Genomic DNA, 16,231 nt, shown 5'->3' on the forward strand with positions numbered 1-16,231 from the left:
GTAAGTAGTATTATTTAATCTGACATATAAACTGTTGTAGCTGAAGATAAGAATATGGGCTTTCTGTATGGAAGTGAACCTCTAAGTACCTGGGGCCAAGCACCTGTAGTTGTTTGTTAGAGTGCACTTGTGCATAAAGTTTATCCAAAGGGAAAATGCTCAATAGTGGTTGTGAAGAGCCGAAGACCCGCCCCTCCAGAGCACCGACCCAAAGCCCCAGAAACCAAAAGGGATCTCAAGACCAAAGGCGCCCAAGAGGGGCCACACCCAGGAAATCTGACCCCACAACAAGGGAGGAGGAGAGACGGCCCCGAGGAAAACCCCCAGCCTCCGCAATGCTGGAGCCCTCAGGAACCACGGGGACGAGTCCGCGAGATGCGCCGGACTTTCAAAAGTTATATCACACAGTTAATATGGCTTTCTATTGCTATATGTTATTTGTCCTTTGACCAGTCCTCCATGATACAGAAAGAAACTTTATTGACAAATGGTAGAGAAATTCCTTATATTAATGAAAATCTTGTGCTTGTAAGATATATTAGTATTTTATTTATTTTTCAAAATAAAAAGAACAAGTGTCCCCGAAGGATCAGTGTCATTTCCACCACAAAATGTAACTTTTAACTTTTTTTTTTTACCTTTGTATACTTACAATCACATTAGTGTTTAAGTAACAGGACAGCTATAAACAGGATAGCAGTGTTAGCTCTATGGAAGGAAGGGACACAAGAAGAAAAAAAAAAGTTTTATGAAACCAAGAATGGATTTATTGGCTGTCATTTTCAAACACTTCAGATTTTGTTGGAATGTAGAAATAATGAGGAAAATGACATTTTATATGGTGTATTTTAAAAGAAATACTAAAAGTTGCTATTTCCAAAACAGTCATTTCTATCACTATATATAATATACTTGCATATAATATTTATGAAATCTCATCAGAACCTGTGTCAGTTAATGTTTCTGCATGGCGTCAGTGTTATGAGTCCAGCCCAGTTTATTCATGTCAATAATAAGCTGGGCTGGAATCAAAAAACCGCCTCCCCCTAATGAAAAGGCTGAGGTCCTTTATAGTGAGCAGACCCCTGCTTAAAACCTTCTATGACTCTGTGGTGGCATCAGCCCTCCTCTGATGTCTACTAGGACCCTGGCAGCACAGAATGGAACAGAAGGAAACTGAACAAACTGGTGAGAAAGGCTGTTTCTGTCCTAGGCTGCACTCTGGACTAAGTGGAGTGGGAGAGGAGGGTGCTGTCCAAGATTACATCCATCATGGACAACACCTTCCATCCTCTGCCACCAGACTGTAGAGGAGATGAGCAGCTCCTTTAGTGAAACACCTTTACACCCTGTTTGTAAAAAGGAGTGCTACTGTAGGTCATCCATCACTGCTGCAACCAGACTCTACAATGCAACACTATTACGGCAATAACTTGTGAAATATCCAATGTGCAATTACTATTTAATACCCTTGGCAATAACAGTTTTTTTGTATTTGCTACAAATAGCAAATATATAATAGTGCAATAGCTATATATATATATATATATATATATATATATATTTTGTATATATTTTGTATATATATGTATATATATATATAAATCTGATCCTAACTTGATTCTTTTAAACTGCAGAGTAGTTGTTGTCTATTGTGATTTAGAATTAAGATTGAACTGTCTATTTTGCGTCCACTGTTCGGGTTTCTGATCAAAAAATCAGATTAAGTCAAATTAGAGAAAAACAAACTCAAAAGACTGCGAGAGGATGCTGCACACTGGACTTGGTGCCACAATGGGAAATATCTTTTTATCAGTCTACAGCAGCTTGTTCTCACAGGGTTGCAGCAATAATTACGCTGGAAGCAGTGTTTACGACGACATTCCAGCAGTCCATCGCAAGAACCAGGAAACAATGGAATTAAAATATTTTTTAAAAAGTATTTTCCAGTTGTACAAAGAGAACGTTGTTACTGAAGATACCTGATGACAATTAATTACATTAAACCTGATACATTTTCTGTCAGATCGGCTCCCTCATAAATTCTATTTCGAACAGAACAGAATTTCTGTTCTCCATCTTAAATGTTTGTTTAATTACTGCATATCCTTATTCAATTCCATACTATTGCGTGCTTTGTGTTGTGAAGTAACTCAAGTTAAATACTATATTTTAGTTTGTTTTTAAAAGGCAATGACAATAAATATTTTAACATTTTCTATCACTGTGAAATACCACTACAGAACATGTAAGATTAAATTAAAAAAAACATCTAATTTTCCTACATTTTTCCACATGTTTTAGAATTAATCTCTCATTATTGTCGGTCAATAAAACCTTCGTCATGATTTAACTTCATCTATATTGGGTTTGTAACGGTCACATTTACCAAAATCGTGTTGGAGCATCAAAAAATATGAAGGTCCATTTGACCCCCATATATTTCAGTCAATCTTTATTTAGTGAACACTCAAAATGGCAATTTGCTGTACATTCCCAAAGATGAAATTACTACTGCATTATAAAAAGTGAGAAATATTAGAAATATACACATATTTCCTATTTTATCTATATGCCATTCTAACAATACCTTTGTTTTTTTTAATATTATGCATAAAAAAAACACATATTTTCCCCTAAAAACACAAATTTATGGCAGAGTTGAGTATTTGTAATTCATTGAAGAATCATAGTTTGAACTACAACAAGCTGTTAGGACTAGTTACTGGAACCATTTCAGCATTATAATACTGAAGCTGTATTTACAAAACATCCTGGATTTCCAGAGTTTGGTTCATCTTCAAAGGGGGGAATCCCTCCGTGAGAGGAGGAGTTTGACTTTGTAATTAGCAGCTGAACTGCCTGCATGCGTGGATCTGCTAATTCATTTGAGCGCGTTTTAGTTTCTGGGTCACTGAATTGCATTGCTGCTAATGAACCCCAGGGGAGAAGGAGCATTGTTAATGCAAGCCTTTTTTCTTCTCTTTTTATCTTCTGTGATAAAGTTTTAAAGTTGGAAGTTATGCATGAATTATCATCCAACTAATACATTTTAATTTACTCAAAAATAACCACACATTTTAATACACACCATAGGATGTATTTACAATATTTATCTATAGGTTTTAATTATTTATATTTTTTATCAGTGTGTTGTTATTATTATACTACCGGTAATAAGCAATAACAACAGGAGCAGCTTTTAAAGTGAAGAGCAGCACTAGGACTAAATGAACATTGCATGAACTTCTCCAGATTGCAAAAATAACTTTACAATCTAAAGATCTTTCAATCGATTAGGTATTTGACTTTACATTCCCTTTTGTGCAGCTGTGGCAAGTTATTTTTTTATTTTTTTCCAGAAACTCATCCTATGCATGAAAGTGATACATTGTTTTTGGCACACAGATATTTTATTCAACTATTCTTTTTGGCTCAAACTCTTAACACAAAGCATCTATAGTTTGCACAAATCTGAGGAAGAAGTTTAAATTACTGTGGAGTTTTCTTACACATGTTTAAAATTATTCTTGTATCATCACCACAGCATTTGATTAAATGCCCATTAGCAAACATCAGAGGATTTGAATGCCACACTTGTACTTCTTCAAACATTGTTCTTTTGTCCAAATATTTGTCTCACATGACATCATTTCACCATCCATCCATCCTTTTTCCATCACGCTTATGCCAACCAGAGGTTCCGAAGGGAAATCCAGGTCGGTGTCAGAAAGCAGCTCAAAGTTCAGCAAATAGGCAAAATCCAGCAGGAGTCCCAACACAGGTCAGGCAAAGAGATCAGACGGAAAAAGGTAATCAGACACTAAGATAACGCTGGCACACTCTAACCACTGGTGCGGGAATAATCTGGCCCTGATGACTGGAATCAGGCAGGTTAAAACAGATGATTTATAGGCAGAACAGGTCAGGATTAGGTAATCAGAGACACTAAGGTAACCATGGCACACTCTCCCCACTGACACGTAAATGATCTGGCACTGATGACTGGTTAGAGGGCTGGTAAAATAGAAACAGTAGCAGGTGGTTAAGATGAAGGTAATGAGACAACAGGCGGAGCTAGGCAGGTGAATGAAATTAGTAAACCAATCAGTCATCAGTGCCAAGATAATGACAATATATCCACATTTTCCCAACTTCAACTAAAAATCTGATGATTCTCACCTAGTCTGTTTTTACCATTCACAGCTGTATTCAGACCCTGCCCACTTGTTGCCCCATATGCTAAAACCCTAACCATAGCAGCACTTTTAGGGCAGTCGTCCTATATTATGAACAGTTGTGAAGCAGCTGTAAACATATTGGTAAATGAATCCCCCTGCTGTTAGGGCAGGTGCATCCACTTCCTGGTTAACAAATCATAGGGAGAACAAGGGGGGGATAACATTAATCATGTCGGTGTTCTTCTCAGTTATAATAATTCTAACGGTTCTACTGATACCTTTATAAGGTTTACACCTGATGGTGGCAACAATCTAATAATTCCAAGATATAAATAAATCAAAACAAATTAAACAAATGAAGCTATATTTGGATTTACACACAGCATGTATTAGAGACAGGAAGAAGTAGCTGGGCAAAATGCATAGAAACAAAAGAATTCCCCTTCAGTCAGTCTGTACTTAGAAAGCATTTATGTCGCTATAGGTGAATCAATATCAGCTGTTTTAACATTTACTGCTGGCCTATGAAAATGGTTTCACATAACCAGAGCAATGCAGAGAGGGTTTTTCACAAAAATATGTTCCAGTTGCAAAACAGACTATTCATAATGATTTCAGCTCTATGTACAAAAATTAATTTGAAGCTTTTAAATTTTTGCTGCAGAATGTTTTTACAAGATAAATACTGGAAGAATATAGTCTGGTTATACTGATATTTATGATAATTGGAAACACAATTTGTTCATGAGATAGGATGACTGACATAAAAGCACTGCTATGGTTAGGGTTTTAGTATATGGGGCAAAAAGTGGGCAGGGTCTGAATACAGCTGTGTTGAATATCACAGTATGGGCTGTCTTTCTGCATGTGGTACTAACAGATTTTATTTAAATATATAGGTAGATTCCTAATACAAATCTGAAAAAACGTAGAGAAGACAATACACTAGATCATACATCCATGGAAACTAATGATAGGGTCATATCATGCAAAAAGCAAAACTTCTTAATTTTCTTACAGAGACGGTAACATAAACCATTACAAATTAAAACTATTACCAGTGAGGAGAAGGATCTTTGGTGACTGAAGAAAAAACATAAAACACAAAGAGAAAAATACACCTAAAATAAAGCACGACCAAACATAGAATAATAATTTGCAACAAACAGTGACAGCACAGCAAAAAAAAAGTTTCCAGTGTAAGAGTTAAAGGGGGGAACCTCTTTCAAATAATCCAAAACATAAAAGGTTTAAAACTTTTATTTTATCCCACTCCTCGAAGAAGCAAGTGTGAGCATGCATGGTTGTTTGCCTTGTACAACCTTGTATAGAAGGTATATATGTTTGATTTCTCCTATTGATGCTGCAGCCACATGTTCAATGGGAGGAAATTGGCCTGGAAAAATCAGGGGTTAAAATGAGCTTCACAAAGAAAATTCTTCATAAAATGAACAAGCATATGGAAAACTGTGACTTTCTCCACATCTGATGCAAGATAGACCTATATAGAAGATCCTCCCTACCTACAGCTACCAGCACCTACAGCAACTTGTAAAAGAAAAAACTATGAGTTTCTACATTTAATTTAACTTTGCGATAAATGAAATACTTGTAGATTGATTTGAATATAACTGTGTATTATAAAAAAAAGAGGAAAGTATATCAGTAGATGTTTAGAAAATGCATATAGTTTGGTTTACTCCTAAGATTCTATGAACACCGAGGCCAGTTTCTTTGAATAGGTGGTGTGTCGGGCAAAAGCAGGAGACTAAACTGTAACTTAATTTCATTGAGAGGACAGGCTACTTGATACATTTACAGATAAAGTTGTAATTCAGAAATCTAATCAACATCAGTCACACTGAAACATTTGCTTTGGCACACAAAGCCTGAACAACCCAGCAGCTTCAGGATTTGTAGCATCACAGAGCTTTTAATCTGGTGTTTGTTGTGACATTACCTTGCTGGCCCAGCAGTTGCAATGAATTGTAAAGACTGTAATGACCCCCTTATGGGAAGCGGAAATAAAGCAGGGTGGTCAGCCACAGCAAAACAATACAGGTCATGTGTTATAAAGGTAATTACTATCAAGTTAGAACACTTCCTGCATAAATATGGACTTTTTGGTACCAGAAGAGGGAGACAAAACGACTTCGCTACAGTTTTATTGGCAACTGATTTCAAATAAAACCACCTGGATAGGGGATTACTTTTTTAAGATATAAAGGCCATACTCAGCTGTTTTAACTTTCTTATTGTAGCTCATTATTTTCTACATTTATTGCATATTTTTCATTATTCTCAAAGGTATATGTTTGATACCAGCTCACTTAAGAAAGTTTATATTTGTGTTCATTTTTAGTAGTGAAGGACAAGTTTAATGTAGTTTAGGTGTAAAATTGATAGAAATTCAAATTTGTTATGAGTTCTAATTATTTACACGATCAACCAAAAACCAAATGATATATTTTAATGAAGCAAAATGTTATTAAATGTCTTTTTATTATTATTATTCATTTCTTAAACTATTAAAAGAAAGACAGACATTCTTTCTTTGAGGCAATAATCATTGAAATCAGGTGTTTTCTGTAATGTTCAGGACATGTTCAGTAAGACTTCCACACCTGTTAACAGGTATTTACCGTCAATGAGCAAGGCACTTTGATTTTTCTTGGACAGTTTTTTTTTTTTTTTTTAGAATAAACATTTTAAAGAAAAAATAAAATAAATATTATATTTTACTAAATGAACATGTTTATCTATTGTCACTTCTTTCAATTTTGTGTCATTTGAATTACTAGTGTGAATATGTAATTTTCTTTAATAGGAGGGTATGTAAACTTTCAAGCACTACTGTTTAAACCAATCTTTAAATCATTCTAACATGAAGAAGCTGCAGGGACAGACTCCCTGGAGGAAAAAGAAGTGTTCTGTCCTGTCTGCTGAACAGGATAAGCCATTTTTTCTTAGATATGTTTTTTTTTTTTTTTTTTTTAGACTTACATGTTGTTTTTCCATTCTCTTGTTTTTTTACCCCAAGTGCAAAAAAACAGCAGTAAATAATATAATTTATCTACCGTATATATTGTTGGTAGATTATAAAATCTGTTTTTGTGGTGCAGACCTGCTCAGATTCAGATGAGGATAAAGTTTCTGCAACCTGAAAACCCACTTTGAAAAAATGAAGGCATCTTTTTGTTCAAGCACATCCAATGTTAAATCTGACAATAAGTAATGATCTTTTCTTTCATGAAGAGAAACATTTATTTTCTAATTTCTTTACCTTGCTCTGTGGGCTGAGGTGCTTTCCAAACCTCTAAATCTCACCAATTCATTCCAACAAATACACTGACTTGGTTCTCTGCGCGCTTTATGTTACTGAAAGGTTTTCTCCTATTTCCTACAGCCTGGTCTTGCATCTGAATGTGTGTGTGGGTGTTTATGTGATGGCAGCAGAGATACTGACAGATCAATACTAAAACTTGTCAGCAGGGAGATTTCGATCAGCCACACTCCCTCTGTCTATACCCGTAAACCCCCAGTCCCCTGTGCACACATATCCATAGAAATGGTCAAACCCAACATTGCACTTAGCAGTGAAAAGAATAGCAGGCTGTCAATACTCTCTTCCTTCTCCTGCTCCTTGGTGCTTCTACAGAAAATGTTGCTTATCCATTATTTTACGAAGCATTTCAATGACTTATTTGTACTTAATTACGTTTGATCACTGCTTTGTATGATGAGGTCTAGTTACCTAATTTTAAAAGTAACACTAACTTCCATTTGATCTTTAACCTTTATTAATTACTTATAGTTTATTTCGAGCTTTATTATTGTAGATCTCATTATTGGCTCACAACAAAAGTAAATATAAATAGCAGATATTTGACAATAATGAATAAAAAAATGGAACAGCGATGTTAACCAACTGAATTTCCCAACTGAACCATTATAAACATAAACATCTTATTTTCTACAATACTTAATTCTTAAACATACAGAATATATACACTATGGAGTTCTTGTTGAAAAGAAAAGAAAAAGAGTTTCTTAACAGACAAAGAAAAGTGTCCTTAATATCTATTTGGAACTGTATCTCTTGGAAATCCCTCTTAGTATGGTTGCCCATAGCCTGATTTATTCCCTTACATCTCTATAATGACCATGCATAGTGAGGAGACCCGGGTTCTATATCACCCTTGGAAAAAGAGTTCACACTATATCCTGTATCAGGAACCAGTAATTTGTTATTTAATGTCCCAGACAGCCTGAACATGTCTGTGCCAACAATAAAGCATGTCTTTTCTCTGACAGCTTTCTTAGCTTTGTGATTTTGAAGAGTAGATAACGTATCAGTGAGTGAAATAAGTTCTATCAAAAGACAGAATCAATCATTTGGATGTGATTAATAAGTGTTGATCTTAATCAAAAGATTTCAAATATGATCAAACACCTACAACGATCCAGACATGAAGAAGAAATCAAACATTTTCACATTTTCAATTTGCATCTTTCTTCTTTTCTGTCTTTTACACAAAGACACACACACCTCTGGCTAATAACTCAATTAACACACTGCCACATCAGAAAGTGTAATTCCACATGTCTCCAGGGAGTATAATGGAGCAACAGACAGTAATTGATACTATATTCATGGAAAGCTGCTTTTAAAAAACTAATTATGTGTACATAACAAGCAGAGAATTGTTCTGACAGACCCTGAAACCCATTAGTTGTAGGGGCAGGGATGTGTGCGTGGGCAGAACTTTCATGTGTTTATTTCAGACTCCATTGTTATGTTGGGTGACACTGAAAACAGAAGCTTAGGAAAATATGAGTGTAATTACAAAATGTTAGTATTACAAAATACAACTAATTTAGGTCAATCTAGGTTTAAAGATGCAAAGACTCACAAATAGCAGCAGAAGGTACAATGGTCTGCTAATTAAACTCTCAACCATGTTAGTTTGGTAAATATACTGTAAAATCTAAAGATATCAGCTTTACTGCTCATACTATCTTCATATTTGGGCTGCTTAAAATGTTCCTTTGAAAGACTTATTTACAGGAGTTAGTCTAAATAAACTGGGATTTCCTTCTCAATTTCTATAGCTTAAGTGAACGGGTCTTATCATGGCTATAGTTAGTAATATTTAGTTATATTTTGATCATTAAGGAAACTTTCTGATGGTCTCACAGCTGGGATGGTCTCCAGCACCCACCAACCCAGTGCAAGCTAAAGTGTTTATTGGGTGGCTTAGATCAATATGAAGCTTCCATTTATAACAATGTTACATTCTACCAAGACCATAAGAGATAAAAACCAATTAGGCTTGTAGGAAAATAATGTTCAGGCCCAGTATGATAATTAGGTAAAAATTGAATCTGTGCACCAAAAACTCAGTAGCAATTGAATCCATCCATTTCTTTTCCATCACGCTTTATCCCTGTTGGGGTCCCAAGGGGTACTGGTGCCATCTCCAGCTGTCTACAGGCGAGAGATGGGGTATACCCTGGAAAGGTGACCAGTCTATCGCAGGCCAACACGGACACAAACAGGACAAACAACCATTCAAGCGCACACTCACACCTGAGGAGAATTTATAGAAGCCAATTAACCCAACAGTCATGGTTTTGGACTGTGGGAGGAAGCCGGAGAACCCGGAGAGAACCATGTCCAAAGTTGGTCCTTGACGGCTACTGTCCTACAGGTTTTCAATGTTTCTTGGCTTCAGCACAGCTAATTCATATAATTGTAGTTTATCGAAAGCCTTTTAATTAGATATCAATGAAAATCAGCTGTGCTGAAGCAGGGGAACCACTTAAATCTGCAGAATAGCGGCTCTAAAGACCCAACTTTGGACATGCTTACCTATACAAAGGCTGTGTCTGAATGTTTGCCCTAATCACTATATAGGGCAATAAATAGTGGTTAAGCAGTTTTAAATTAGTCTCTGAACCTCTAATGGATAAAAAAGTTGTGGACTCAAAATTTCCTACAATGCACCTTGAAAAGTAATGATCATCCATGGTCACTAAACGAGGAAATATGTCCCAGAATGCTTTGTGAGAGCTCTCCTCACAAAGCATTATAGGAGTTGTTGTCCGAGCAGAGGCGACAAATAACAAAGATGGTACAGGCCACATGCAGGGAGGCGGAGTTACGTGACCAACGGGAAGCAAAAAGTAGTGATCATCTGTCCGATCGTCAGTTAAATGAGTTCACTAAAAAGTCCACTTTATATAGGGCAGACGTTCTAACACAGCTGAAGGGATGTTTCCATAAATGTGTTTCTAAAACGCTATTAAAACGTTGGTAACTCTACCAGAAGCTCCTTAGTAGTTCAGAAGAGCAAACAGGTGCATATTTTCATCATGCCTAAGAATTAGAAATACATAGAAATCAATGTTTGTGGCTGTTAATATTTTTGTAAATTTGTCAATTAGAGAAGTGCTCAAAACGTGCATATACAAGAAGTGCTTCATTGTTTGGGACTGAAATTAGGCACGGTCTTCATACACTGAATAGTTGTTGGTTGGAGGCGCCAGCTGCTCTCCCACACCGATCTCTGCACATCCACATCAACACATACAATCTTCCTAAGTTACAAGAAAAAACAGACTAAATTTGACACAAAACCCCCACTGTCCTTCTTCTGCAGCATAATATTGACAAAAAAAAAAATATGATGGAACTGCAATTGAATTCCTCAGTGGTCCATTAAATGAGTACGCTTGGTTATATCAGTATTTCTGTGCAATAAAAATTTGAAATGAGCTGATGAATAGGGCAATGGATTGCAAACGGCCTGACTGAATTGGATTCAGAGCAGTTGCAGACCAAAAGACCAGTTGGGATCATGCCCTCTATCTCATTCTCCAGACAAAAATTTGACATTTTCAATGCATGAAGCAATTTAATCTCTCCCTCCTCTGTGAAAACCTCTCAAATGAGCATCCGTGAAATTAAGGAGATCGCACACAGATTGGTCAGCATGTCGATCTTGCTTTCCTCTGTCTGTCGTTAACTCTGTCCTGTCTTCATCGCCACAAAATATAAGATATTATCAATGCATGAGGCAATTTAATCTCTTTCACCTTGTGCTGTCTCCTATGAAAACGTTTGTAAATGAGTGTCTGCGATATTATGTGGTAAAACAGTCTGTTTTCTCTAAGGTCAGCTGTCTTTTTCTCCTTCTCTCTCTGCTTCTGTGATCAGTTCTTTTGTCAGAGGTCAGACTTCTTGGAGCAGCATTTTGCCCGCCAAACATACCTTATTACCGTATGTAAATTCATTAATTCCAAAGCCCTAACCGCATCAGCCTCATACTTTGACCTCTCTTATCCAGGCCTTCATTTTCAATGCACCCACACATACAATATCACATCATCTGCCCTCATGCAAATGAGAAACAAATGAACATATTACTGAATGTGCATAATAAACAACTGCATAGTATGCCAGAAAGTAGGTAAACAAGTACGTATAGAGAGTGGAAGAAAAACCTACTAAAATAAAATGCAAAAGGGAAGGAACCAAAAAATTATGCTGCAGGATCAAGAAAATGGTTGAAGCTTGCAAAGGCTTAAAGAACAAGTCAGTGAATGAAAAAGATGATAGCAAAATGACTGCTGGAGTGAATGAAATCATGTTTTTTCAGCGAACAGAATACGATCAAGGGGAAAACATCCTTTTGTTATGTTAAACATACCATCTCACTAGAAATGTCTTGGCCTGCTTTGTTCGTCTGAGCATTGTCATTGCGAATAATAACAGATATTGACAAAAGGTTCCTGCTTTAGATTAATCCTCAGGCATTTCAAAGAGTTTCTTAACAGAATGCAATGCACTGATGCCTATAAGCTGGAGAATATTATGTATCTCTTGAAATCCACCTACAAGAGTGAAATGTCTTAAGCTGTCTCGAAATTGCAGCAGGAGCGACAACTCAGCACCCATCTGCTTCCCCTTTGCAAATATGTACTCCTTTGCATGGTTTTCTGGAGATGACAGCAAGAAAAATGCTGTGTTGTTCACAAATAAACCACGTGAATCACAAAATGTATTTTCCATATATCTAATCCTTCCTTTTAAAGTGGATTTACTCTTATTTATTTGGAAAATATTGATAGAAGTTTAAATCCAACTTTACTCTAAGTTATTACCTGATGGCATATTAGTTGTCTGGTAGCAGAATGGGGAATTTTTGCATTGAAGCAAGAAGATCCTAAAGACAATTCTTTGCTGGAGCCTTTTTTGCATGGAGTTTGTATGTTTATCTGCATTCATGGTTTCTCTCTGGGTACTTAATCCTCCTTCCTTGCTCTAATTCATGCATGATCATTGGACTGCCTACTGTTGATTCCCCATTTGTTGTACTGTGTGCCCAATCTGAGAAGGGGTTATACTGTACCATCTCCTTCCGATTGATCCCTAGAACTACCTGCAAGCACCATGCTGTCATTTTATCCTGTTATAAAAAAAAAAAAAAAAAACTTGTACTTTCAGCAATACCCTTAAACAAATAAGACCTAAACCTGATTTAACTCCAGAGTCCGAACATGAACGGAAGTAAATAGTCTCAGTCATGTGTTGGATATCCAGCAATCTGCCCCAAACGGCTAACAAAGATTAAACAAGAGAAAACTAACAAAATAAAGACATTTCTACTCTATCGCTGTTAAACAAATATACAGTACATTATTATATATTGAATATTACTGATATAAATTGCCTTTCATGCTCTCCTTTACAACTGCCGAGGAGGTGAGATCTCTGGACCAAAAATGCTTTACAATAATGCTTTGTTCCCTTGGTTTGGGTCCAGTCTGTTGTCTAAAACAGATCAGAACCTTCTTAAACTTAATCAATCCAAGTCAGAGTCTGAACATGTCTGAAAAGGAGAGTTAAAAAGAACCATGAAAAGAAAAGGAGAGTGTCAAAGGGATTTTTTTTTTTTTTTTACTGTACAGAAAAAGCCCACAGCATTTGACATTCAAGTGTGATTGCAGCCTGGACTCATACACACACATATGCACGTTCAAACATGCACACTGACCTTTTGGAGATTTTCACATTTCTGATGACTTGTTTTTTTCTTTCATTACAGTTGAGGTGTTTTTACTGCACACCCCCCCTCCGCCAAAGCTACATGTGGAGGCACAGTAATGAAAACATGTCCATAAGCAGACAGAAGAAAGAAAGCAAAAACAAAAAGAATGGATGTAAAAGAAGCAAAAACTAAACTGACTAAACTGAAACAGAAAGCAAATAGTAAAATAATGAAAGCTGAATTTCATTCAAGCTGATGAAATTTACTAGCTTGAAAATTGGACTCCCTACAACTATTGTGTTGTTTTCCTTTTGGTTTAAATAGAGACATGAGTACATTTTTTTTTTTCTATCACTGTGCCATTTGTATTATGTAAATGAAAGAAGTAAAAAAAGTAATATGGCCTTAAAAAATCAGCTTAACAAATTGGAAGCACATATCAGGGATCAATTAAACTGTAATCGGTATCAGCATCAGCCAGCATCAGCTGTATATATTATATACATACAGGAAGTCAGACATAGGGGATGTAAAGCATAGCCAATGAAATAAAAAAAATAGAGGTGGTGCAAAGACAGTGCTTACATGCAATAAGTGAGAACTGCTGCATGGCAACTTCTTGTGGGAATGGGATGTGTGAAGCTGGCTTGAGAGGGAAGGGCCTCAGGAGATCTTTATCCAAACACCAACTGGTGAAGCCCCCGTCACTCCTTGACAAATTAGACAGCGTATGCCTGACATATGAAATATCTGACAAAAACGCTGGCATACGCTAGATGAGTTATGGGTCAGTTTTTGAACATGCTGAAACAGGCTGAAGCACGCTGGCACAGTTCGACATAGCGCGAGTATGTCAATAAATTTTGAGCATGTGTTAGGATTCCAGTTTGTGTATGGGTTGTTTTTGTGTTTTCCTCTCTCCACCACCAGGTGGTGCCCTGTCCTTGTTGGGCCTCTCTGCACACCTGCGGCTCGTTGGGTCATTACCAGAGGAGTACTTGAGCAGCGGGCTGTCACTACCTCGACGCCAGAGTGTTTGCCAGTTTTGGGTACACTAGCCAAGCTGAGATTAGCTGAGTCTAAACCTTAGCATTGTTTCTCTGAGTCTTATCTTGTTTTTGTCTTTGCTTCCTGTGTAACTGGATAGCGTGGACCTTCTCCCCCTGGAAGGATTTACTGAGTTCACACGGAGCAGGGGAAAATCTCCACACGATCCATTCAAGTCCTCATCTGGAAAACCAAGTGACAGTCCGCTCTTGTACTCCTCTGGGTCCAACGTATGTCTGCATGTCCGCTCTCCAATGAGTTCCCTCTTCTCTGGATTAAACCCCCACAAACTGGATTCAAGGATTAACAAAGAGCCCCCCAAAAGTGAGTTTCTCTCCAGCATATTCAAGCCTCAGTCATTTTTCCTACAGTCCCTGAACTGATCACTGTGAACTCCCCTTCAGACCTTCCGGTTCCGGTTCACCAGTCCGCTGAGTTCCAGCTTCTTCTTCAGTGTTTTTCTACATTCAATAAACCTGTTAAACTTTTACCTTTGGTCTCTGAGTGGTTCTCTGCATGTGGGTCAGATCTCTAAAACCAATTATGACAGCATGCTCAAAATTTCCCAACGTATGGCAGTGTATGCTCATATGTGGGCCATAAGTTATAGGTAAGTCATTTTATCGTTGACATAGGTTAAGTGTAAGTTACTCATAAGTCGTGGTGTCTAGCTTATCCAAATACTATGAGTAACATGTGCATAACTTATGCATAGCTTATCAAGAACTTATCTCCAATAAGTCAAGATATCTCACGTGTTCCTGACAACTGCTGAATATTTTTCTAATGTACAGCTACTGTATAATGGCGTAATGACAGCGTTTTGGTATAAAAGGGGGTTCATAGGAGGAAACCATCTGTACTCCTACAGACTTCATCCCCATCATTGGTTGAAGGTGAGTGTGATGGATCCCTTCTGCATTCGCGCCCACTGCCACGACCAACAAACTTCCTAGCAGACATGAGGCTAAAATTGCTTCCAAGTGCAAACCCTCTTTCTTTCTTTTTTTATTTATTTATTTTTGGCGGGCCGGTAAACAGAAGCTAGGTTAATATCACAATCAAGTAAACCTTTTTATGCAGGCTCGGCGCCTCCGGGCGCATTACTGCCCCCATTAGGACACTAGTTTGTGAAATATGATGGACATTACGCTGCCGTGCGTTATGCATAATTTAGACTGTCGTTGGACATAAGTTCTGGACTTGTTATGAATACTCTATGTACACGCCCAAAATTGAAAAAAAAAAAAAAAATACATAAAAAGTTCAGTGTATGCCAGTATTATAGGAGATTCTGGGACGCCAGGCATACCCTGTGTAAATCGGCAAGGTTTGACAGGGGCTTAAGAAAATATGATAAGGTGGAGCAAGAGAGATAACAATCTGACATCCAATTAGTGGGTCCAGCCTCCTTTTGAAGTTCCTCCTGATGAGCCTAATGAGTTGCAGCTGTGGAGGTGTGCCTGAACACCAAGCTACCTTTACACAGACTTAATGGTTAAGCCACACTTACTTTTAGATTTTTTCTTTTTTAATTATTGTATAATATATTGGTTTTAAAGATATTTTAGCCTTCTTGATAGTTTATCAATACTTATTCATATTTGCCAGGGGCCAGGTCGCATTTTGCATTTTCTGATGTTATTGGTGTCTGTCTTTTTTTGAACGATCTGAAACATTTAAATAATACACAAAAGCGAAAACCTCTCACCGTCGTAGATGCAGGTATTATTGAATTACCAACACAGCCAATCTTTTTAAGGGTTTAGCTACTGACAAATACTCTGTTACAGTAGCTTGCTTTTAAAATGTTGCTACTGTGCTTTGTACCTATAATAACTTAAAAAGCTGCACTTCAATCTGAATTTGTGTGGGTTTTTTTCTATTTTTTTTTTTTTAATCTTAGTTCACAAGGTAGAAGCATTTTTATTGAAAGTTGTTCTCTTTACT

Source organism: Cyprinodon variegatus, unplaced genomic scaffold, assembly GCF_000732505.1.
Source record: "Cyprinodon variegatus isolate N-32 unplaced genomic scaffold, C_variegatus-1.0 Scaffold389, whole genome shotgun sequence".
In the NCBI taxonomy this organism is placed as follows: domain Eukaryota; kingdom Metazoa; phylum Chordata; class Actinopteri; order Cyprinodontiformes; family Cyprinodontidae; genus Cyprinodon; species Cyprinodon variegatus.